The 23342-nt window shown below is 41.4% G+C and overlaps 1 protein-coding gene across 4 annotated transcripts in view; it reads left to right on the forward strand.

Annotated features, from left to right (window-relative positions):
* Nrip1 (nuclear receptor interacting protein 1) overlaps positions 1-23342 on the forward strand; it is an 80366-nt gene that overhangs the window by 9507 nt on the left and 47517 nt on the right. For 2 of the 4 annotated variants that reach the window (XM_027412401.2, XM_035444376.1), the window contains exon 2: positions 9966-10043. The gene's annotated coding sequence lies outside the window, so the exon portion shown is untranslated. Of the gene's footprint in view, positions 1-9962; positions 10044-23342 lie in introns of all 4 variants that reach the window. The other 2 variants (XM_027412403.2, XM_035444377.1) reach the window with 1 other exon arrangement.

Below are 23342 nucleotides of genomic sequence, written 5' to 3' on the forward strand. Positions count from 1 at the left end.
GTCCTCTGAGTAGCCTTGGGATTCTTTTCATAGTCCTATGATTTGAATATAATGTCTCAGCCATTTTGTAGCACAGGTTCATGCAAATACTGTGTTTTGAGTCTTCATACATTTTTAGTTCTGTTTAAATAGCAAAAGGGTTGAGGTTTCCTGAGCTTTCCTTCCACATGAGTGTGTCTTTTGATATCATTCTTTTTCAAGTGTTTTTTTTTTGGGGGGGGGAAGTCCTGCTGGTGAGACTTCAGGGGGTAGCTTCTCTGACATTTCTAGGAGACACAATCTCAAAGCAAACTCCTTGATCCTCTGGCTCTTAGAGTGGTTCTACCCCATCTTCCAAAATGATCCCCGAGCCTTTGGTGCAGAGCTCTACATTTTCATCAGTTGTGGTTTTTCTGTGGTGGTCTGTGTCTGTTGCAAAGAGAAGTTTCCAGAAGAAACTTAGATAAGGCACTACACTTATCTGTGGGTAGAAGGACACATATTTAGGATGTAGTCAGGGATTATGCTGGCTTAGTAAAGTGATGGTTGTAGGTTCCCCTAGACAAGGAACTGGAGGCAACTGAGGAATGCTGAGACCTGAAGAAATAGTCTTCCCTAGAGAAAAGCATACCCATTGGTTAACATATCAAAAAGGGTCAGCTCTGAAAATGTACACAGAAGTACCATTATATGGGCCAAGCAGGCTGTATTTATGTATTTAGGAATACGCACACATAGGGACACACACACAAATACACACACACCACCACCACTAACAACAACAGCAACAATAATTAAAGAAAAAGAGGCTATGAAATTTGAAAGAGAGCAAGGCAGAATATATGGAAGGAGTTGTGGTGAGGAAAGGGAAGGGAGAAATGATGTGATTATAACCTAACAACATAATAAAATATAAAAAAAATTAAAAAGCAGCAGTGGAGCTTCCTATTTGCAGACTTAGCAGAACCTGGCACCATTTGTTGACTGGTGTGACCAGACTACTCTCAACCAGCCCGCCTTATGTCGACCAGTGTTCTAAAGCTATCAAAGGGGCTGCTTGGGGCCTTTTTAGTCAACTGAGAGCACAAAAGCTGTAGTTTTATATGCTTTGAGCCAAGTCTTCCCCTCTGGAAGAGAGGAAGAGAGCAAAGCTAACTGTAACCCTTTCCACAAGCCATAAGCTGACTGAGTGCCTCACCTTGGAAGGCAAATTGGAACTGTCTTGCTTGTGGTGACAGTGGGCAAGAGTGTCCAGAAGCTGCCTGCACGCCCTCAAGCATGGTCTTTCCCTCACACTGTTATATATTCACCCATCCCAATAGCCCCGTTGGGTGGGTGTTCCTTCTCAGTAGACTAAGAACTTCATGCAGAAGAGCCTGTTCATTGATAGGTAGTTCACACCCTAGGGCCTGCCACACAGGAGACTGTCCAGTCAATGGATACTGTTGACTAGAATTGCACCAATCTCAACCTTCTGTTCAAGGCAACTGTTAATTGTTATGTGGGACTTACAACTCATAGCTGTTCTGCATTTCTTTGCTCTATTTAAATTAGCGCTTCTAAAAGGAAGAATGCTGTATGCTTAAAAATATATCTTCTTTTCAGTTGTATTAATTACAAGAGAGAAAAGTGAACAAAACTGTTGGTGACATTATAATTAATTGACATTGAAATGAGAATTTGTTTTATAATAAATACTGTCTGCAAATTATACAAATTGGATTAGAAAATATGTTTAGCAAAATCTGTAGACAACATTTAATTTCTTTCTTCCTAATTTATTTTTGAGGAAGTGAAACAAAGAGTTTCTGAACCTTGTAAGCAGTTTCCTTAGTTCACTTCTAGTAGCCAAAAGGACAGATGAGCTGGGCGTGTTTAATCGTGTGGATTTGACTGCTTAGGAAGATGGACACATCTTTAAAACGTATCTTAAAATTTGATGTCTAGCCAGATGTGGTGATGTAAGGGATACAGGGGTAGGCAGATTTCTATGAGTTCTAGGCCATTGTGGTCTACAGAGTGAGTTCTCCAAGGTTATGGGGGGGTTATCTGAAGTAAAACAAAATAGCAAAATGTATGTATATATTTAATTTTAAGGGTAGGAATGTGGCCGATGGGACAGTAATTGCCTAGAGTTTTTTTTTTTTCTTAATTAATTAATTATTTCTTGTTTTGAGGTAGAGTTTCTTTGTATAGCGATGACTGACCAGGAACTATAGATGTACACCAGGCTGGCCTTGAACTCAGAGATCTGCCTGTCTGCTTATTGCAGGGATTAAAAGTGTAGGTCACCAAACTTGGATAATTTTGGTTTTTAATACCCTTACAAAGTTAACAAATCAAGAATGATTGATGACCCAAAGCCTGGTAACATTGTAGGATAAGAGTAGCATACGGAGCCCTTTGTAAGGTTTAAAAGATAAGTCTGCTCTTCTCTGGCCATGAATCCTGTTATAGTGGCATTTGTGCTGATTGATAATTAATAATTGCTGGTGGGAGGCCCACAACAAAATTATGTAGAAATACAGTTCAGAAATATGTAGCTGCTGAGAGGTTTGGTTTTAAATGCTAGATAAAACATACATTATCTACTTATGTCTATTTGGACTTCAGAGATTGAACTCAGGTCTTCTCGCTTGGCAGCATGTACTTTTGCCTGCTGAGCCATCTCACCAGCCCAAAACACAGTATTCAGTGAGCACAACTTCACCTGTACCTGGCAATCAGTGATTGTCAGAGCGTTTCTTGAGTTTGACCAGTGATTCATCCACACTTTTCACTTTTTATTCTATCTTTTTTGTGTATGGGGGCATTTCTAGACAGGATTTCTCTGTGGCTTTGGAGGCTGTCCTGGAACTAGCTCTTGTAGACCAGGCTGTTCTCAAACTCCCAGAGATTCGCCTGACTCTGCCTCCCGAGTGCTGGGATTAAGGCCGTGTACCACCACCACCAGGCTTTTTATTCATTCTTGTATGTTCCTCCCAATAATGACCAGGAATTCTTTCTTTGTGGGCGTTGTTCTAATAATATGAATTCACCAACTGACTATTTTCACCTTGTGTACAACTCCCACCCTTAACATTAGAATTACTAGTTGTTTTGCACAAGTCAAAAATGATGCTGCATTTGCAAACTTACACGTTCTATTAAATAGTAGGTAACCTTAAGCTTGTGAAGTTCAGAATTAAAAGTAGTTAAGAATGTTAATATAGAAATGAGTTTAAAAGTTGTTCCTTTTAGCTCTGTAAAAAGCCTAAAGGTAACATGCATTAATTTATTTTTATGTATGGCTGTGCATGTGTATCTGTGTGAGTTTATATGCACCATGCATGAAGGTGGAGGCCAAAGGGCATCAGATCCCTTGCAGCTGGAGTTGCCCTGGCTTGTAAGCTGTCACGTATGATGCTGGGAACAGAACTTAAGTTCTCTGCAGGAGAAGTAGGCCAACCTTAACCACTGAGTCACCTCTACAGCCCCGCAAAGCTAACCAATATGCATTTCCTCCTATATGGTATAAATACTTTAAATTATATGTCATTGATTATCTTTTAGTTGTTGTGGTACAGTGAGAGCAGTAAAGAATTTCTTCTTTTGCAGTGAAGTACATGGAAGGAGAATAAATAATACAGATTACTATGTGATAAAGCTAGCATGCCAACTAGGACTGTAGGTGTTTTTTTATTTTACTGTGAAGTTTAAAAAGATTTTGGTTCTGGTTTTTGTAATTCTTATAACTGAACAGAAGTCCATATTTATATACGTGTAGAAAAGATCCACTCGGAAACATATGAAGGCTAACTCTGTGTTGTGATGTTTTATTCTCTAGCTCAAATTATTGGCTCAGTTGAACTTCCCAATGAAGCATCGGTGAAATTACCTTTGCACATACTGCCTTGGGGGGGGGGGAGGGGGCGGGAGTCCTTGACAGTCCTTGGTGACCCCGGCCTTAGGATTTCTAAAGTGGACAAGGAAGTGAACACAGAAGAGGAAGTGTCAGTGTCTTAGAGGAGAAAGGAAAAATCACTTCTAAACTAGAGTGAAGTCATGGTTTATTTTGTTTCAGGAATATATTTTTTTTAATGTAGCCTAAAGGACACTGAGAAGTAAAATAGTATTCGTAACGCCGTGCGGGGTAGTTTAGCTGTTAATCATAGGCACCGTGGTGTTTGATAGCCGTGGCGAAGCTATGAAATGGGTGAGTCATTTAATGTTTTCTGGCTTGTTCCTTTTATAAAATAAGGAGGTTGGGTGAGAATGGTAATGTGGTTCTTCTCAAGTCTGTAAAACTCAGCGTGACTTCGGAAGGGAGCTTGGAGCTTGATTTTTCTTTCTTTCTTTTTTTTTTTTTATGCATTGAGTATCAAGGTGCGTAGAACCTAAAGCTAAGATGATGCCCCTTGTGATTTTTGGAGCTTGGCATTTAATATTTTACAGCAAAGTTTTTAGTTTAACATAATTGAACTTGTACTGGATAGGGTTAATAGGCTAGAACAAAAGGTCAAAGCATAAGGCATTAGGCTTAATTAAGGGAGAGCCGGAGTGGCAGGGGTGTGTGACAGTTAAATGGGTTTCCCACAGACTAATGTCGGTTACAGTGCAACCATGCCTCAACTTAAGTGGGTTATTTTGTGCAAAGGGCAGCGGTGATTAGCAGTTTGACATGCCAGACACTTCTGGCCAATCCCATCTGTTTTAGAGGTTAAAAAAGCACACCTCTATGAGCTGATGGATTGATTTGTGTGCCCGTCTGGTAAAGATTAGAAGTCCAAGGCCGGTGCTGTAAATGTCAGTTATGGCATATTGTACTTTCTTGGTTGGCTCATTGTTTTAACCGTCAACTGTTTTATAATGGGGGATAACGGCTGTTTATGGGGTTGCATACAAAATGGGCGGGTGAACAGGTGAGGTAGGAAGGGAAAAATATTTCCTAGATGAAATTGTGTTTCAACATATTCTATAGCAGGTGCCTCTAAATTGTCTGGCATGCCTTTGACCTCTCCTTTACAGTTTGTGTCATTTTGACCTTTTGTCTTACCTGAGCAACATTGTCAGTCCAGGATTCAGAGGCATCTTTATTTCAGCACCTCCTTTTCAGTCAGGTGGATGGTTTAGCCCCCTATCAGTGTATGCATTTTACAAGGCAGAAAAGGAAGAGAGAAAAGGGAAAAGAGTCCACACAGTGTGCACACCGGGCACACACTCACTGTTTTGCATCAGGAATGTACGGAAAGTGAAGCTATTGTACTCAAAGTTTTCCAGTGCACGGTGATGTGGGAAAGAGACCCCATGAGGAGCTAGTGGGGAGCCTGTTCTTTGGTCTTTATTAGCATTTCCATGGGACAAGCATTGCAGGGCTGGGCAGAGAGTAACCAAGTTCAAGATAGGATAGCTTTAGTAAACAATGGTTGGGTACTAATGAGCTACGTCTTATTATATATATAACAGTATACTAGCTGGTATTGCATAGTGCCTCTGAATTAGCTATAGATATATAACTGACATACAGGAGTAGTCTTCGCTTGCTTCAGTGGTGTGAAGAAAGCAGAAAAATATTACCTCCTAGACCGTGGGGCCCCACAGACCGGATTGAGCTCTGTGCATATCAGAGGCATGCTGGGATTGAGGCCTTTGCCCCTCCAAGGGGGCCGACTTTAAGATAAAATGATCATTACGATGTTGCAACCTCCCAACACACAGAAAAGGAAAAGTAGAATGTGTAACATATATGCACTGCATGTTGTAGTGGTCAAGGAATGGCAAAATGCTGACTTTGTGTAGATGTTTTAGAACTTAGGTTAGTGTCATCATCATAACTGATGTGCTAGAAAACTGGAATCATTGTCTCAGGAGATGGGCCGTGAGAAGTGTTCAGAGAAACAAGATGGCCTTTCTGTCAGAAGCTAATGTTAATTCAAATGAAACACTGTAACCAAGAACTTTGGAAGTCATGCTGGACTTTTGTCTTCAGCCTCATGCTCTTTCTGATAAAAGAATCCGAACCCGAAGGCCCTTTTAGAAAGCTACAAATTGCCGGACCTTGAATTGTGTTTCAAAACTAAGCTCATCCAAAGTGAATTAATGTATGGATAGATTTAAATGAAGCCTTTTAATTTATTATTATAAAAGGATAAGGTGGGGGCACAGAAAAGTCGGTGAAGAGCTTACTTACTGTGTAAGCAAAAGGACTTGGGATCCTGCAGTTGTCACACTTGGGATGAGGAGGCTTCGTCCCTGGTGTTCTAGGACCAGTTAGACTTGCTGGATGGGTGAGCCATGAGTTCAGTGAGAGACTCTGTCTCAAGAAATACAATGGAGAGTAGTAGAGGAAGACATCCAGCATCAACCTCTGACCTCCTCACTCATGAGCACACAGAAAAAAAAAAAATATGTGATCTTATGGTACTGGAGTATATTTAGAAATGTAATAGTTAAGTACCCAGTCACCACCATGGTCTTTGTGGAGAAGCATTGGTTGAAGTGGGCTGGGCCTATGACACAGTTAAAGTCTCGCCCTTCAAGGCAGCAAGAGAAGGTGAAGACACACAGATTTTGTAATGTCATTGTTTTTCTTTCCCTAAGTCATTTTTAAATTGCAAAAGATTGGCTTGAGTGATACAATGTAAAGGTTCTTGGTTAGCGAATTAGCTAGAGGAGCTTTCCCCAGCTTAACAGACAGGAGCACCTTGAGAGCATTTCCTGTGCCATTATATTAACCCCCAAACAAGTGCTTGATGCTCTGCACTGGTGCTGGTGTATGTACTTTTTTAAGTATCTTACAGCCCATCTTTATAGTTTCCTTTCTTTTCTAGGGGTGAATTCAAGTGTTGTGATATCTAATTTATTTTAGAATTGCATTTTACTACAGTAAAGGAACCGTTTTGTATGGCTGTTGTTTTAGTGTGTTTTGATATGTTCTGGAATGTTGAATAGCACTCCCTGTGCCCTGTCCTTTATGGTAGTGGATTTCTTTCGTCCTGTGGTATTTCCTTCCTCTTATTAATGTGGTGTTATTGGACTTGAGACATGGGCAGCACAGTCCTCTAGTCAGACAGTGGAACTTATGCTTGTTCCACTTATTAAAAATGAAACAGAAACTCTTGGCTTTTTTTTTTTTTTTCAACTGGGGCTGGAAAGGTCTTGTGTATGTTAGGCAAGAACTCCACCACTGAACTCCATACGGTCACAGCCTCAAAGATCCCCTTTTAAAGGAGAAAGAAAATCCTAATTAAAGTGTAACTATTATCAGTTTTCCCACTGGCTTCCCAAACCCTCGCTTGGAACCTCCACTTGCTCCCATTCCAATTCATGACCTCTTTGTCTTTTAGTTGTTAGCATAATGTATGTATATAAATGCAAACATATATTAAAAACTCCATGCTGAGTCCCTTTACCATTGCTTGTGTGTATATGATTTCAGTCCTGGCCACTTGCTGTCGGTTAACCAGTTAGGAGACTCATCCCAGGGGAAGACTGTTTCTCCTGTTCTTAGCATTTCTTAGTTATCTGTTGTTCTTTGTTTCTGGGTAGGGCCCTGTAAAATTCCCCTCTTCCATGTTAGCGTGCTCATTGGTGTTGTCATCATTCAGATCTCGTTTGGCAGTCATATTGTTGAGGCTTCGTGGGTGAAGCTTCCCTGTCATTTTTAGCAGATCTGATCTCACAGGAGAGTTCCTGTGCCTCTGGCTTTCATAATCCTTCAGCTCCACACTTCCATAATGTTCCCTGAGTTTTAGATGAGGGAGTTGTCTTGTAAAAGTGTCAATTAGGAAAATGATTAGAAACAAAGGCATATATATATTATATATTATATATTATATATTATATATTATATATATAATACACAACATCCTTCCTAAATAATATTTTTCCTAAAACTATAGCTTTTATAGATTATTTTTAGCTTCCAGAAATGTTTGTGGGATGGTAGAAAATAATAGCTATGCTATGTGTTTTGGTTTGTTAAATGCAGCTAAAGTAGATGGAATTATTCGTTGCCTCAATTTAGGCATGGAAATTCTAGTAAGAAAGCCACGGTATGTGATAGACTTACTCAAACATATTCTTGTCGTCTTGTATACGTTTGTGGAATCAGTGCGTTTATGTGTGTGTGCACAGATGTCTGCACCTGTTGATTGCATTAAGTGTGTGATGTCTCCTAATGAGGGGTGGAGAAGGTGCTTCCACGAGGTTTTAAGTGGATCATTTCTCCGAGGTGAATTGCATACATTCTACATTTTGTATTCTGTGACCTTGCAGTCATGACTTCAGCCCAGAATAGTTTCAAAGTCATGTAAATGAATGCAATTAAGGTATTGCTTATCATCTTACATAGTTCAGATGGAACCTTACTGGATAGAGAGGTTTGCTGGCCTTATGAGGAAGGTCAGAATAAGGTTATATTTTATTACATAAAATGATACAGCAATGTTTTTATTTAGCTGATGGAAAACTAGTGTCATAATAGAAAAATCATAACTTTTTTTTCTTTCTCTAATTATCTGGATGCCTTTGTCGGGTTTTTGCTTTTGGTTGGTTGATTCTTTGTTTTGTTTGCTTGACTCTCTATTTCTCTCCAGAAATAAACTCTTTTAAGGAGATACACCTTTTGATTACATGTAAAATGCAAGGAACATCATACTCAGAGTTGTAATTCTAGATGTCTTTGACTAACACATAGAAGCTGATATCCTGACTGCTGATGGGTGGTGGCTCTGGGCTTGCTAAGTGGATGTCCTATGAGGACTTGTGTGTGATGTGACAGTTGGCACAGGACTTTCAGCCCATAGAGTCCCATCGAATTGGTAGGCTGATTGTGGGTTGGAGCAAGCACTGTTGTAGACACTGGAGGCTGCACTGAGAAAGAACTGGATGCGACTGTAAATGTGTAGATGTGAGATATAGTGGTTACAAGTGGCTTGGTTAGCACGGGAAAGCACCCCACCAGGAAATGTGGTGTGTGTGTCTGAGTCTAAGGAGACTGAGAGATCCTAGCAAAATCAACATGAGCTAGCTGCTTCATTTTGGTAGGTTCCTGTTCTGCTTTATAGATTTATTTTTAGTACAGCTGGGATCCTGGAGTACTGATCATAAGTTATGGATTAGACAATGAAGAGGTCAACAGTGTAAACTCTTTGTGAGTCCAGTGGAATAATGCTATAGTGAGATCAGGGTGTGTCTGCCATACCTTCCCTGTCTCTGGCTGACTGCCTTGTTTGCTGGCCCATTGATCAGCATAACATTTACAAAGCCAATGACTATCATAGTGGAGGCCATGTCTATGCTGGCTAAATGCTTCCAGCAGCTGAGCGTATCCAGCTTTGTAGTGTTGGGTCTGCCTGCTCCCCAAGATAGTTATGAACAGAGCCCAACACAAAATCTTAACTACTTGCAACACAGAGAGAAGGGGGGAGGGGGAGGGAGGGGAGGAAGAAAGGGAAAGAAAGAGTCAGTTGTTGGGTGCTTGAACTTGACCTTGTTAATTAAGTTGGGATTTCGAAAGGTTGGATGCACCCAACTTTCTCTTTGCCACTGTCATTCTGAATTGAGGATGGTTCTAATTCTGAGTTTAACTTACTGCTCCTACTGGGAGAGAAGCATCGAGGTGTTTCAAACTTTTCATGTCAAGAATGGGAATGTCAAACACTTCCCATGTGCTTTCTCCCAGAAATTCTCCCGTGGTCCAAATTCTTCTGTATCCTCAACATTGGCTTACACCCTGGAGAGCAGGGCACAGTCTACTGCTAGAGTGAAGACAGGTGTTGTCTTTTTGCAAGTAATTCTATAACATAGGTGGTGTAATTAGATGTGGTCAGCAGCCACACTCAAGGAAAGCCTGTGTGTGAGAGACTTTCTCCCAATACATGTACGGATTTGCTGCTTCCTTGAGATAGCTTATTTTAGTCCATTGTTAATACCCCATTTTCAAACACGTTATTGAAATCATTACATGCACGCAAAGTAACACACATCTCTCTTTCTTTCAGAAGTGCGTGGATTGTGAGCTATTGCAGAACTCAGTTCTCAGGACCCATTATTTCAACATTTGGCAGAAACACATCCAAAAGGTATTGTACTTTGTCTCATTGCTTCATTTTTAAAATAAATTACTTATGGTCAAGCCTTTCAATGGTAGGACGATTATGACGATTATGCTTTATTCTGTTCTTTTCTTTAATTTTGATCTGTGGATATACTTCCAGCCCATCAACAGCCCCGTTATTTCTTGGCTTGTTGTGAGACGTGATGCAGTAGGTTATGATGGCTGGGATGTGTTGGAGCAAAACCGCTCACATTTTTATGGACAGGGAGCAGGTGTGAGGTGGGGGACTGGGGGAGGATGGGAATAGGAACAAGACATGCCCTTGGAAGACATAGCTGTAGTAACCTACTTCTAACCAGGCCCACCCTCCTAATCACCATTTCATTGTGAATTCATCAGGGTTTAATCCGTTGATGAAGTTAATACCCTCATGATCTAGTTCCCTCTCAAAAGCAGTAAGAGCTGAAACGAGCCTCTAACAAAGCGCCTTCTTGGGGACCACTTCATTGCTAAACCCCAGTGAAAAGGTTTCCTTCTTAATGACCCGTCCATACTTCTTTAAAAAAACGTAGCCCTCTCTCTTGCTTGGAAATAGATCGTGGAGGACTACATAAATATAATTAATAACATAATGTATCTGTTAAGGTTATACTGAGTAATGAGCTATTAAACAATGCGTTCACCAGCTGAATATTCATGGTCCACACTCATGTGTAACAGCAAATACCAGTTTTAGAAATTATCTTAATCATTTCTCAAGCAGCCTGAATACTGAGAGGAGGATGGATATTGCTTTGTTTCCCAGAATATGGGAAATCTTCATTCTGAGATGTTTTGCTCTGAAAGATTCTTAGAATTTTTACAATATTTGGGGGGAAAAATTGATGTGCTTAGAAATCTTGGAGTTTTAAGGAATTTGGAGTTATTTTTATTAACCGAAGATAAGAATTAACTATTATACTTGCACACTTAAAGATGAAGGATCCAAGAGTAGTGCTAAAGAGGATTCTTCCGCTTCTCAAGCCCTCATTTATGAAAATGTATCACGATCTCGGAAGAATTGTGTGTGATGAGCATAGAACTGGATGCCACCGTTAAAGGGAAACTCAACATTGAACTGAAGTGTTATGTGGACAATTCCTTTATAAATTCGGAATAGGAATTGTTCTGAAGTAATTTCTTTGAAGATACAGTACATGAGTCATGCTCTTTTTTGAAAAACTGCTCACTTAGAAGGCATTCTTCCTGGAAGTGTAACTTCATCCCGTGAAGGAGCCTTCATTCCTTGGGAACTCTGTGTAAAGTGTGTGCCTCAGTTGTCAGGCTCCGTGGGTGTGCCCAGGTTTCTTCTATGCAGCATGCAAAGCAGTGTCTTGGCACGTGTTGAAAGTCACGTATGACTGAAATTCCATCTGGTGAGCACAGGACGTCCCTTCCTTACCCTTTCAGCCATTTACTAGCAGGGCCTCTCTTCATCGTGGTTTCTTTGATGTCAAATCACTGGATTTGATGTCAAATCATTGGAACTGAACTTTTATGCCAAAATGGTGTGGAACAAATACAATTTCCCTCTTTGGCCGTGGATTTGTGCCAACCCCTAGTGGATCACTGAACAGTACTTTTGATTTCTATGTTCTGCCTTCCCCTGTATGTCCATGAGTACAGTGCTTTTTCTCTTGAAATTAAGCACTCCTTTACCCATGACTTTTGCTGTATGAAGTGTTACAGCCAAACTGACAAATTTCTTTTTCACAGTTTCGCTGGTAGATTTGTTTTTCTCCAACACCACTGTAGTAACCTCAATATGATTTTTTTCCTAATTAAGTAAAGAACTTTTACTTTTCCACTGAAGGAAGCACTTTATGGTTTGAAGCACAAAGGACCATTACTAAGTAAATAACATGATACTATGACAGTGACTCTGATACCAAGTGGTTTCCTGCCGAGCCGGCAGGTTACATGTTCAAAGTGGTTATGCTGGACAAAAGCAGGCCTCACTTTGTGGAAATAGACAGTTCAGCATGTTCTTCAGCTATGTGTACTTTAAGACTTAGGAATTATTTGTCTTGACTTTTCCACCTAATATTTTCAGACCGTAGTTGATCTGAGAAAAGTGAATCCACAGGGAGGGAAACTCTGATTTGTTCTAGGATCTTCCATGAAATTCCACAGATGCTCACACATCTTACAAAGTGTTGTAGCATTGACACTGAGCCCACGTCATTCTTAGTGTATTTCAAGTCACCTCTAGAATGTACCCAGTAATACAAATGCAGTGTAAACAACTATGTGTGTTATAGTTTAGAGAATAATGTCATAATTATTATTGCCCTCATTAATATTATTAATATCATTATATAATAATAATGTCATTACTTTCTAAACCGTATTGGGGGTCAAGACAGTCTGTATATTCTTGGGAAATAGAATACCCCCACTAAGTATTTTCCATCCAATTTGTCTAAATCCACAGATGGAAAACCTTTATATATGGGGATGTGGACATCCACAATATTTCTCTTTGACCTGTGTAGCCATGTGGGTAACCACATCACGTTTAATATAATCTGTGGCAAATGCTGGACTATATTAAAGTATGAAGAGTTACATTTGGCCCAAGTGTGTCATATGGACTCTTCGTTAACCAGTTCTTAAGTTTCCTGGTATGTAAACTGAGACTAAAGCATACATCACTAGAACATTGTGAGAAATGAACAGGGAAATGGAGTGTGTTGTCCTCAGTGTACTGTTAGAAAAAGAGAAAATGCTTCCGATACTGTAGTTAACTTGGCATCTTAGACGATCACTGTGACTCAGTTGCCCATGCTTTAAATCAGGATTTGTCATTCCACACATCACACCCTTTCTTTCTTTTCTTGTACTTTTAAGTGTTGTCCCAACCCCAGCTACTCTGTGCTGGGGATTCAAGTTCGCACCTGCGAGGGTCTGCCTACTGCTGACAGTTTCTGTCCTCGTGTCCCTTTGCTGACTGTGTGTTCGGTGTGTAAACCAGCCCTCCTTTCATTTCTGCAAATATTTAGATCGCACAGGGCTAGAGATGGCAGTTTCCTGAGTTTGAGCAGTAAACAAAGCGGTATATTGGAAAGAAAGATGATTTTTCATTTTTCTTCCCAGGAAATCATTTTCAAGTAAATAATTAGTAGACTCTCACCTGGATTTGATTTTCCTCTCATGATGGGTTGCAGGTTTTCGGTGATTTCTTCTGACATATCCAGGTTAAAAGAAGTTTCTTAGTGTAAAGGGTGAGTTTGGAAGTTGGCTTACCACACATGGAGCTGCTTCAAAACGCATGCCCTGAACTACTGTTTGCATTCTTATAGGATTATGGTTTTGCTGACTGCAACAAAACGAAAGGCCCCATAGTTCTTACTGGGTCAAGATGTATTTTAAAATATCAACCTTTTTTTTTTCAGAATTTTTTCTTTTCTTTTTTTATACTTACAAAAAGTCTTGGAGATTTTCCTCCAAGAGGGTTTTAACCAGCTTTACTCCAGTAAGGAAAATCCAGAGTGTGTAATTCCTGGTAGTAACAGAAGCAATATATTTGCTAAGTTTTCGGGTAGGAATTGTCGGAAGCTAGAGTACCCTAAGAATGTGTTTTTATTCATGGTGTCTAGAGGGGTCTGCAAGGACTTGAATGTGTATCTGTGTTTGGGGCACTGCTCTTGGTATAGAACACAGTGTTTTATGAATAAGTTGTTAGTCCCTGATGAAATGAATGGGAGACTGGCTGACCCAGGCAATTCTGGTGGGACAATATGGAAGATTTATTTGTGGTGTCTGTGACTTGACTTACAAAACTAAACTGGCTTAAGTTCAAGTCCTAGCTCTACCTTTTCCTTACGAGTTCCTCACATTTACTGGTTTTGGTCCTTATACTTGGGTACTATCTATTTTACAGTTAAATGAGGCAGTATTTGACTTAGCACTAGTGGCAATGGTTAATATGGCCCTAGGTAGTGTTACTATTACTCTGATGAAAAAAAAAAATCACCTAAGTAACTTGGTAGGGAAGGGTTTATATGGCTTACAGTTCCATATCGTCTCATCGATGGAGGTCAAGATAGGAACTCCCACAGGGCAGGAACCTGGAGACAGGCGCTCACACAGAGGCCATGGAGGGCTGCTGCTGACTGGCTTGCTCCCCTTGGCTTCCTCAGTCTGATTTCCTAAACAGACTGAGTGTTTTAAAGTTGCATATACCACAGAATTACCTCCATGCCTCTGCTTGCTATCAGAGCAATATGATGAGAAAATATTGATGGAAACTTCTGCTTTAAATATTGGCCTTAAATATTTTTCTCTGTGCCATAGTTAGCCAAATATATTTTTAAATGATAGCCTAGGGTTAGTGAAATGACTCAGCAAGTAAGTAAATGCACTTGCCACAAAGGCTCATGACCAGAGTTTCATCCCTGGGACCACATCTTGGAGCAAGAAAACTGACTCTTGTGACGTCTGCATATGTACCCACCTACACACACACACACACACACACACACACACACACACACACACACTTAAAATGGAATCATATAACTATAAAATATAATCAAATAGCTGTTAAACATGAGAGCAAATAAAATATTGATAACTAGCCCTGGTCTTAAATTTACAGATACCATAAATGTAGGGTTAAGTTGAACCTATAGTAGACCTTTTTAACATTGCCTATTTTGGTTCAGTTATGTCTAGAGTAAGTTCTTTTGCTAGTATAAGAATTATATAAATTTGAAAGATTTTTCTTACATCGTGGTGCTTCAGTAATTTTATTGAGACCTGTTAAACCTGTTTAGATAGATGAAGGTTTGACTTGAAATTAGCAGTCAAAGGGTTCTTTTGACTCTTAAGTGACTTTTACTCACCCCCCCACCCCATGTCTCCAGTCTAGGATTTCTTTGGGTTGAAGGGTGGTGCATGTAGGGAACGGCAATGCCCTCACATTGCCTTCTAAAGAGCGTACACACACATGGGGAACATAATTATCTCCTTTAGCTTTGTTTAATTCTTCATCTCCTTATTCCTTTGGCTTTGAGACCTCCCCTCCTGTGTTCTCAACATGCCCTGTCTCCTTTCCTCCCCTTTGAATGAGCCTTTCCCGTTCTGCAGAATGTTTTAAGCACATAGGGATTTGAGCATGATTTTGCAATCTAAGTTATGTTAAATTAGGCATTTGGATGGTATCTGCTCCGGGGTCATCTTTCCTTTTCAGCTCTTTGTTTGTTTGTTTGTTTTATTTTTTGATATAGTGTCTCACTATATAGCATTGACTGGCCTGTACTTACTATACAGTCCTGGCTGCCTTGAACTCACAGAGATTCACCTGCCTCAGTTTCCTGAATGCTGGAATTAAAGGCATGCACCACCATGCTCTGCAAATTTTCTGTTCCTAAGCCAGACAGTAAACATCGTAGGGACATTTATATTAGTACCAGAAGAAAACAGATTCTTGTTAAAAATACCTTGCTTTCCTTGTCATGGGACATCTTCTATTGGCATGCACCATGCCAAAAGTTAATTAAAAAGCTAATGTCTATCAGGTGAATGTGTCTGTTTTTGAATTTGATCTAGCACATTGTGGGAACCCGCAGAATTGGAAAATATTCCTGTGCTAACTGTAATGCATGCGATGGAAGTCCGTCTTCAAAGCTGCTTCGGTAGTGAGTGGAAAGTGTGAGCATCGAAGTTTCCAGGATGATGGAGCCTGGGTGCTTCCCTCTTGATGACCTGCCACATTGATTGTCTCCGCTTTGAAACTCATCGTTGTCTATGCTGTTCCCTAGTTATTTAAGAGCGAGAAAACAATTCCCATAGACTCAAGGGCAAAGTCTCATTATCTACTCATACTATGACTTTTATGATCAGAGAAAATAATACTCGTCAATCATAGGTAGCCCGACGTAGCTGGACTTATTTGGATTCCTCTCCTGAGCAAAGGTGCCAGATTTTGGCCAGCTAGTCTGGGAGGGACACCAGCGTTTCATGGTGGAGACTTTGGCTTGTTGATTTCCAGAATTTGTCTTGTGCGATCACGAAATGCCATGACGTTCAAGCAGTGACTACTCTTCTAGTTGTTCTTTGAGGCTGTGGGGATAGAGAACTCCAAAGCCAGAAGGTTTGCTGTCTTCCCAGAGCGTTTCTGTTGTTGGTGAGACAGACAAAGCAATTCCACCTTATTAAGTGCTAGGTAGAAACAGAAACCTAGAACGAATGCAGCATGGAAGACCTGGAGGATAACAAGTACAAGTTTAGACTGTCTTCCTGAAGGTCTCTCTGACCTGAAGGCTGAGACATGGAAGCTGGAGACAGCTCTTTGGATAGGAGCACTGCTGTCAGGAGGTGTGTAGCTGCTGTTGGGTGAGTGAGGAGTCACAGGGGATGAAGGGGGAAGGAAATGAAGCTGTTAGACAGTTTGCAGCAGCAGAGTGACCCGATATAGCATCTTAATGGATCAGTTTCACAGCATGTAAAACCATAAATAAACCTACTATACACATTTCCAAAAAATCCAATGTAAATAAAAAAAAAAGAAAGAAGTTTTACAGGAGTGAGTAGTCTGTGCTCCATTTAATAAATGGAAGCAAGGGAAATAACTTTAAAGTAGGCAAAGCATTAGGATATTGAATGCAGATTTGGTGCCTCTTTTTATTCTAGTCTTAAAAATTACACACTAAATGTATTTATTGGAATCAGTGACATAGTTTTGAAGGAACAAACCTTGTGATAGACATGGTTTTTAAAAACCTCTCAGCTCCAATAGTAGGAATTGTTTTTATATTCTTTACCACAGTAGTGAGATGCCGTAAACCTTCTAAAGTATAAACACCCAGCCTTTCCTAGTTGTTGTTTAACAGTTTCCTCTGAGATTGAAACATTCTATCCTGCCTTGGAACTCCTTAGGCAGTGCCTTGGAACTCCTTAGGCAGCATGGTCAGGAATTCAGAATAGTTTCAGGAAGTCCCTGAAACAGACCAGATTCAATAGGCCCCTTCCTGCCCAAATCAACAACAACAACAACAACAACAACAACAAAAACCCAAAAACTGAGAGGCCCTCAGACACACCAAGCTACAAAAAAGATTCTGAGACCCAAGGACAAGCAAGCCAGCCAAGCTGCCTGGAAGAGATTTAGACCCACTGAGTGGAAGGTAAAAGGACCAGGGAAAGAACATGATGACCCTGACTTCACACTGAGACCAGGGCTAAGAAAAGAACACCCTGACCCGGACTTGGCCCAAAGCACCTGGGCCAAGGAAAGAACACCCTGACCCTGACCTAACCCCAAGCCCAAGACATAGGCCAAAGAAAAAAAACACTGCCCCTGGCTTGACCCAGAGCCCTGAGACTTGGAAATCCCAACGCCCTTGACTCAGACTCAGGGTTAACAGCCAATGTTTCTTTCCTATAGTAGGATACTTTCTCACTAAGCTCACTGTACATGATCCAAAACCCTATAAAAGCCTTCCCCTCTAACCAGACCCCTGTTGTTTCTCTTCCCAATGTTCAGAAGCAGCTATTGTTCTGTTCTTCCCAATCTCTTATGTAAAGATTTTGGCCTGGCTTGGCTTTGTGGTATCCCTTGGCTCCTGACTGCCAAGATGCTCTTGTGCCGGAAAATCCCTTCACTGGGGCACCTGGAAAGGGCATTCTCCAACCTGCTAAGCTTCCTGCAGGCTGTGCAGTGTGTTCCAGGCTCTCCCCATTGTAAGCTGTCACTCATACTAACGTAGGCCTTAGTAAAGCAGCAGTCTTGGAGTCAGTCCTGTTTCTGTAAGTAACCCCTCACCCATAAAGCAACCAATAAGACTCATTGGTTCACCAAGTTGAACTTTGGTGGTTTCTGGACTTTGGTCTGTCATAGGATCTCAATCTTTATCTGGAGTGAGTAGACCAGCATGTTGCATCACCTCAGGAAAAGCTTTGTCACACAACATAATTGGCACCAGGGCAGAGACATAACAGAGCCAAAGATGAGTTTGGAGGAATGAGTGGATGGATGGTCCTGGCTAAGGGGTAGCAAGGTATGCGACCAAGGCCAGGCAGCCTGAAGGGAGAGCATCCCCGGGAGAAATTCTAGCACAGTTGTCTTTTTCTATGTGGTGTGTGTTAATATGCTTTTGTGCTATGACAGGGGTTGCTTGGTTCTTGCTCTGTGTAGTGAGACCTGCTGGCAAGGCTGAGCCCTGAGGATTAGGAGCGTATGGGGGAAGAATCCCAAGATGGCAGCCTTTGTCTATGGGGCATGTGGTGGCATGCTTGCTGGACGAGTGGGGTCTACCATGTGAAATGGAGGGACCCTGGAAACAGTCAAAGGTTTAGAGAAAATTTTGCAGTCTTTAAGTTTAGTGCAAAAGGGTGGGGCTGGTCAGCCAGCAGCAGCAGAAGTTGCCTGGCCGATGTTGTGTGTAGTTCAGAATGGACCTGAGGCTGCAACTTAGCTGTACTTGTTTGTGTACTGGAGCAATTGCAGTAAGGAACATGTGGCTAGCATCCTCCTTGTTAGCTTCTGATTTGGCAAGTACTTTAGATAAAACTTCTTCTTTTTTTTTCTATCTAAGAGAGAGCCTGTAAAGAGCAATAGAAAATACTTCTCAAGCCCATCCTTCAGGAGAAAAATCGGGGATAACTGTAGTTCATTGTATAAAAGGAGACCTTTATGATGGTCCAGTACAAGAAACAGGTGTGATGAGGAATACTCAGGCCTTGCACTGTTGAAATTACGGAAGACTGTTATACAAGCAATAAAGCCTGTCACACACAGCCTGGCTAGTGAGGCTGTGGGCCATGCAGCAGAGGGGATCCTTCTGACTGCTTTGGAGGCAGAAAAACAGTAATATACAACTTTCCACCCTCCCTTAAGACAAAAGCGCTATAATCTGAGACAATCTGAGGGAAATCAGTACTTGATGAACTAACTGGCTTATTAAACCCACTTGGTTATTTCCATCTGAGGTCCCCACAAATAGCAAGGGCTAGAGGCTCTTAGAGGAGGCACCGAAGCTACTGAGGGAAATCAAGAATAAGAGAAGCTGTGTTGAATCACTGAGCCATATAGAACAGTGCCAACAGGGGAATTAAGGAAAAGGTGATAGATGTAGAAAGGAGGGCAAGACTGGTGTTGAGGGTTAGTGGCTTCCATGGGTCTTTTGGTGGCATGAGATTTTTACAAAGTAGGGACGGCTTTAGCAGATCTAGGGAACTTAGACCAATATGTAAAGAGAGTTTGTAAAGTGAGGGACCACCCAAGAGGAGATAAGAAAAAGGTACAATGGAGAAAGGTCTGTCTGACTTGCTGGAAGGCAGATGTGACAGATTTGTGTCGAGCTGGAGTTGATATGTAAAAAATTGATATAAAGCCAAGCTGTGTGCTAAGGGCTTGCTGGAAGGCATGAACAGTTCATAGAAGACACCCATGATAGAACAATACGGGTGAAAATGATTAAGTCTATCTCAGAAGCGGTATCCATCCAGAGTAAGGAAGGCTACATTTCCCTCCAGTAGGAGAGTATGCTAGGGATGGAGTTGTTTTCCTGATCCAGAAACTCCCCGATAGCCAATTACGGTGAATGGAGAGGGGGCAGCAGCTTCAACTATAGTCACCGTGCCAACCCAGGGCCACTCCGACCAGGGGAGCCACAGGTGCAACAGGGCCCCCTTCCTCCTTGGCTCTGAGTAGATCTGAGCAAATGAAGTCACACCCTTGAAGTTCATCATGCATGGAGAAATGTAGGGGGCCTCCATGGAAGAGCTCCAGGATATGGAAACATAATGGCTTGGGAGAGAGTGACTAATTAAGTGAGTGCCTCCAATCCAACTTTGATCTGTGGAGGAAGCAAGTAATAAAAGTGGTTACGACCTCCCCATGCTGTATTAGACCTTGCTTTGTTCAACTTTAGCATAATCTTAGTGTCGAGACTCTGGGGTCACCTGACCCCTTGCTTGGAACAGATGACAACAGAGTTTCAGAGTGCTTCTCCAAGGCTATCCCTGTGACCCCACTATTTGTCATGGGATGGTGGTTCAGGATGTTGTCTTGTCTGGCCTGTCCTCTGGAAAAAGGTTTTGTTATATAGATGATGTAATGATAATGTCTGAGTGTTTCCCAGATTTGGAAAGCCATTGTCAGAGACAGCCAGTTTCAATGGTGTGCCCACCTACTTCATATCCCTACCGGGACTAGGCTAATTGAAAAAGAAAAAACCCAAGAGGTACTCTACCTGGGTGGGACAGGACACTCCCAGAAGCCATAAGGCTACTGAATAAAAACCTTGGTGCCAGAGATAGATTATCTCCTTATAAATTGTTGGTCAGGGAAGCCCCCGAGGCCCCTAAAACTTTTTTATTGCTACTGCGGTGTTGTATGCCAAATGAGATGCTAAGTCCTATTGTTGAGGATGCTGCACGCGCTTGCTTGGGTTCCAAGACATGAAGAAATTAGGCTGGGACTGAACTGGAAACTCCTGCCATGGGGGCTGCTGGTAGAAAACTCACCAACATTATTGCTCGGCTGTGACCCCTGCGTGCTAAAATACCACATGCCAGGCAGGAAGTGCCTGCTTGTGCAATAATGGCTCAGTTATCAAGGGTAAGACCAATACCCTGCTATTGGAATCTAAGGCCTGTTCTACAAGGAGGAGTTCACCATGTCTGGTACTGTAAGCCAGGATAAAAACCTGTGCCTGGATAGGTCATAGAACCCAGTAGTACAACAACCATGTTTCTTCAAGATAAATGTGTGTTTACACCTGTAGATCACTGTTGTTGTCAGCCTCACCACATAACCACTGGTGATGCTACTGAGAGCACGTGACTGTCAATAGGACACAATAGCCTATTGACATCTGTAGTCATTCCCACCCCATTCCAAGGCTCAGAGTAAGCAGTAAAAGCTAAGAGTCTCTTGCAGACAAGCCAAGTTACAAAAAAGACTTGTAGACCCTGGGAGAAGCAGAAACCCGCTGAGTTGCTTGGAAGACCAACTGATGTGTGTGCTGGGTCTCCAGGAAATGTTTTTGTCACAGAACACTAGTATAGGATGAAGGATGCTCACCTACAGTTCAAAACAAATGAAAGCTATCAGAATGAATCAGTGCTGCATCACCCCGTGATGGTGAAATGAGTGGCATTTCTTCCCTTTCTTCTGAAGAGGAGTTAGTTCAAGATGTCAGATCACTGCACTCATTTGAACCTGACAGGGACAGTGGCTAAAAACTTGACTGTACACATTCCATGACCTGTTCAGAGCATTTCAAAATACCTGTCACGTGATAGATACTGTGGAAATATTTAAATAGAAAACTTGATTTAGAACATTATTATCATTTCTTATTTAAAGTTTCAAAACTACTAATAGGTGTTGTACAGTAGTTTTCCTTGAGTGATATGCCCTACCTCTAAAGCAGTGCCATAGGGAACACTGGACTTTAATTGCTTTGGGGCTAAAAGCAGTCTAAAAGGAATTCTTTGTTGGGCAAATACTTTGCTGTGAAGGCTGAGTTAGGCTTCTCCCATGACCCTTTCGCTCATCATGACATGTCTCTAACTGGTGGCCTGTGACACCAAGTGGGAAGAAAAGCCTGTGAAGACCTGGGAGCCCCTGAAGAGCCTTGGTGACTCCCATGTCCCTGTTCCATGAGCTACAATCTAGCAAGCATTTGGATACTTTGGAGTCCTCAGTGGCTGATGATAATGGGTTAGCCTCACTCTTAGATTATTAGTAAAGCTGTAAGCTTTTATCTGCAGGTCTGCTTTCATGTTCTTTTGCATGTGTTCTTCTCTTCACATACGCTTCTGTTTCTATTTATTACTGATTGCTAATTAAGGAAAAACCCATTGCCTGCCCGTTAATGTGTGAAAACTTTTGAGATGCGTACCCCAATTACTTCTTATCACAATGGAGTTGCATTTGCCAAATGCAGCCACCTATTTGATTATAATCATGACTCACTCTAAATGGGGTACACTTGACTGTCTGCTGTCAGGAGTGCTCCGGACTTCAGAGTTCCCGCTGCTTTCGAATATTTGTGTAGATTTTATAGGGGCTCACAACCCAACAATACAAGCTGCTCTCAAATTGGAATGTCGTTGATGTCATGTCAGAGGCTTAAGAAGTTTAGGTGTGAAGCATTTTGGGTTTCAGAGCATCCTTCTCAAATGGTGCTCACATTATGAAACACATTCCTAAGAGCCGGCCACCTTCTGCAGATAGACCTTCCTTAATTCATTGCTTCTACCAACCAGCCTCTCTCCATACCCACACCTTAGCCTCACCACTGCCACTGCCACCTTTTGCAACCCCGGACCATTTCTGAGTCTTATGTAAATAACTTAGCTTGTTCTTAATAGCGTTTCCTTTTTTCCCACCTGGATGCTTAAATAGTAAGAAATTTAATTTTATGCTTTTGTTAAGTCTCATGAAATCATGGTATTTTGTACATAGTCTCCTGAGATTTGTTCTTTTTAATTCATTGTGCATTTTTTGGTTTGTTTGTTCTGTTTTTGTTTGTTTTGGAAATCATGTATACTGCTTTATTTATAGTTCATGTATTTTCTCTACTGGATAATATGATACTGTGTGAATAGATCCATTCCCTTGTGAGTTGATATGTGGGTGCTTTTGTTTGCTGGGTGGCTCATTTTGGTTTTGTTACTTGCCTGTTGCTGTGATAAAATACTGTGGTCACGAACGACTCACTGAAGAAAGAGTTTACTCCAGCTTTGGGTTGTCCAGAGGGTAGAGTCCATTGTGGCAAATGAGAACAAAGCAGCAGGTGGCAGGAGCAGGAGCAGGAGCAGGAAGCTCACAGGAAGCTAGCAGGTCACATCTTTCATCCATATTTGGAAAGCAGGGGAGGGAGGGAGTGCACATAGGAAGTGAGGGGAGGCTATAAATCCTCAAAACCTGCCCCATTGATGCACTTCCTCCAGGCTCCAGCAAGGCTGCACCATCTAAAGGTTTCATTAACATCCTTAAACAGTGCCACCAACTGGGGACAGTCTGTGAGCCTGTGTAGGACATACCTCACTATGAACACAACAGCTATGTCTGTATTGATAGAGTGATACACACATAAGATGCACATATGTATATATAGTCATAAACACACACACACACACACACACACACACACACACACACACACACACACACACTAGCTGTTACAAAGCATTGATGGAATAACCATTGGTTTTGTGTGTTTCACACAGATAAGACTCTAGGTTACATACCCAGAAGAGAAGTGTAGACAGTATTCAATTGTGTGAGACTGTGCTAAAGTGTTTTTAGGAGGTGTTAGACCAATAT

Source organism: Cricetulus griseus, chromosome 4, assembly GCF_003668045.3.
Source record: "Cricetulus griseus strain 17A/GY chromosome 4, alternate assembly CriGri-PICRH-1.0, whole genome shotgun sequence".
Classification (NCBI taxonomy): Eukaryota; Metazoa; Chordata; class Mammalia; order Rodentia; family Cricetidae; genus Cricetulus; species Cricetulus griseus.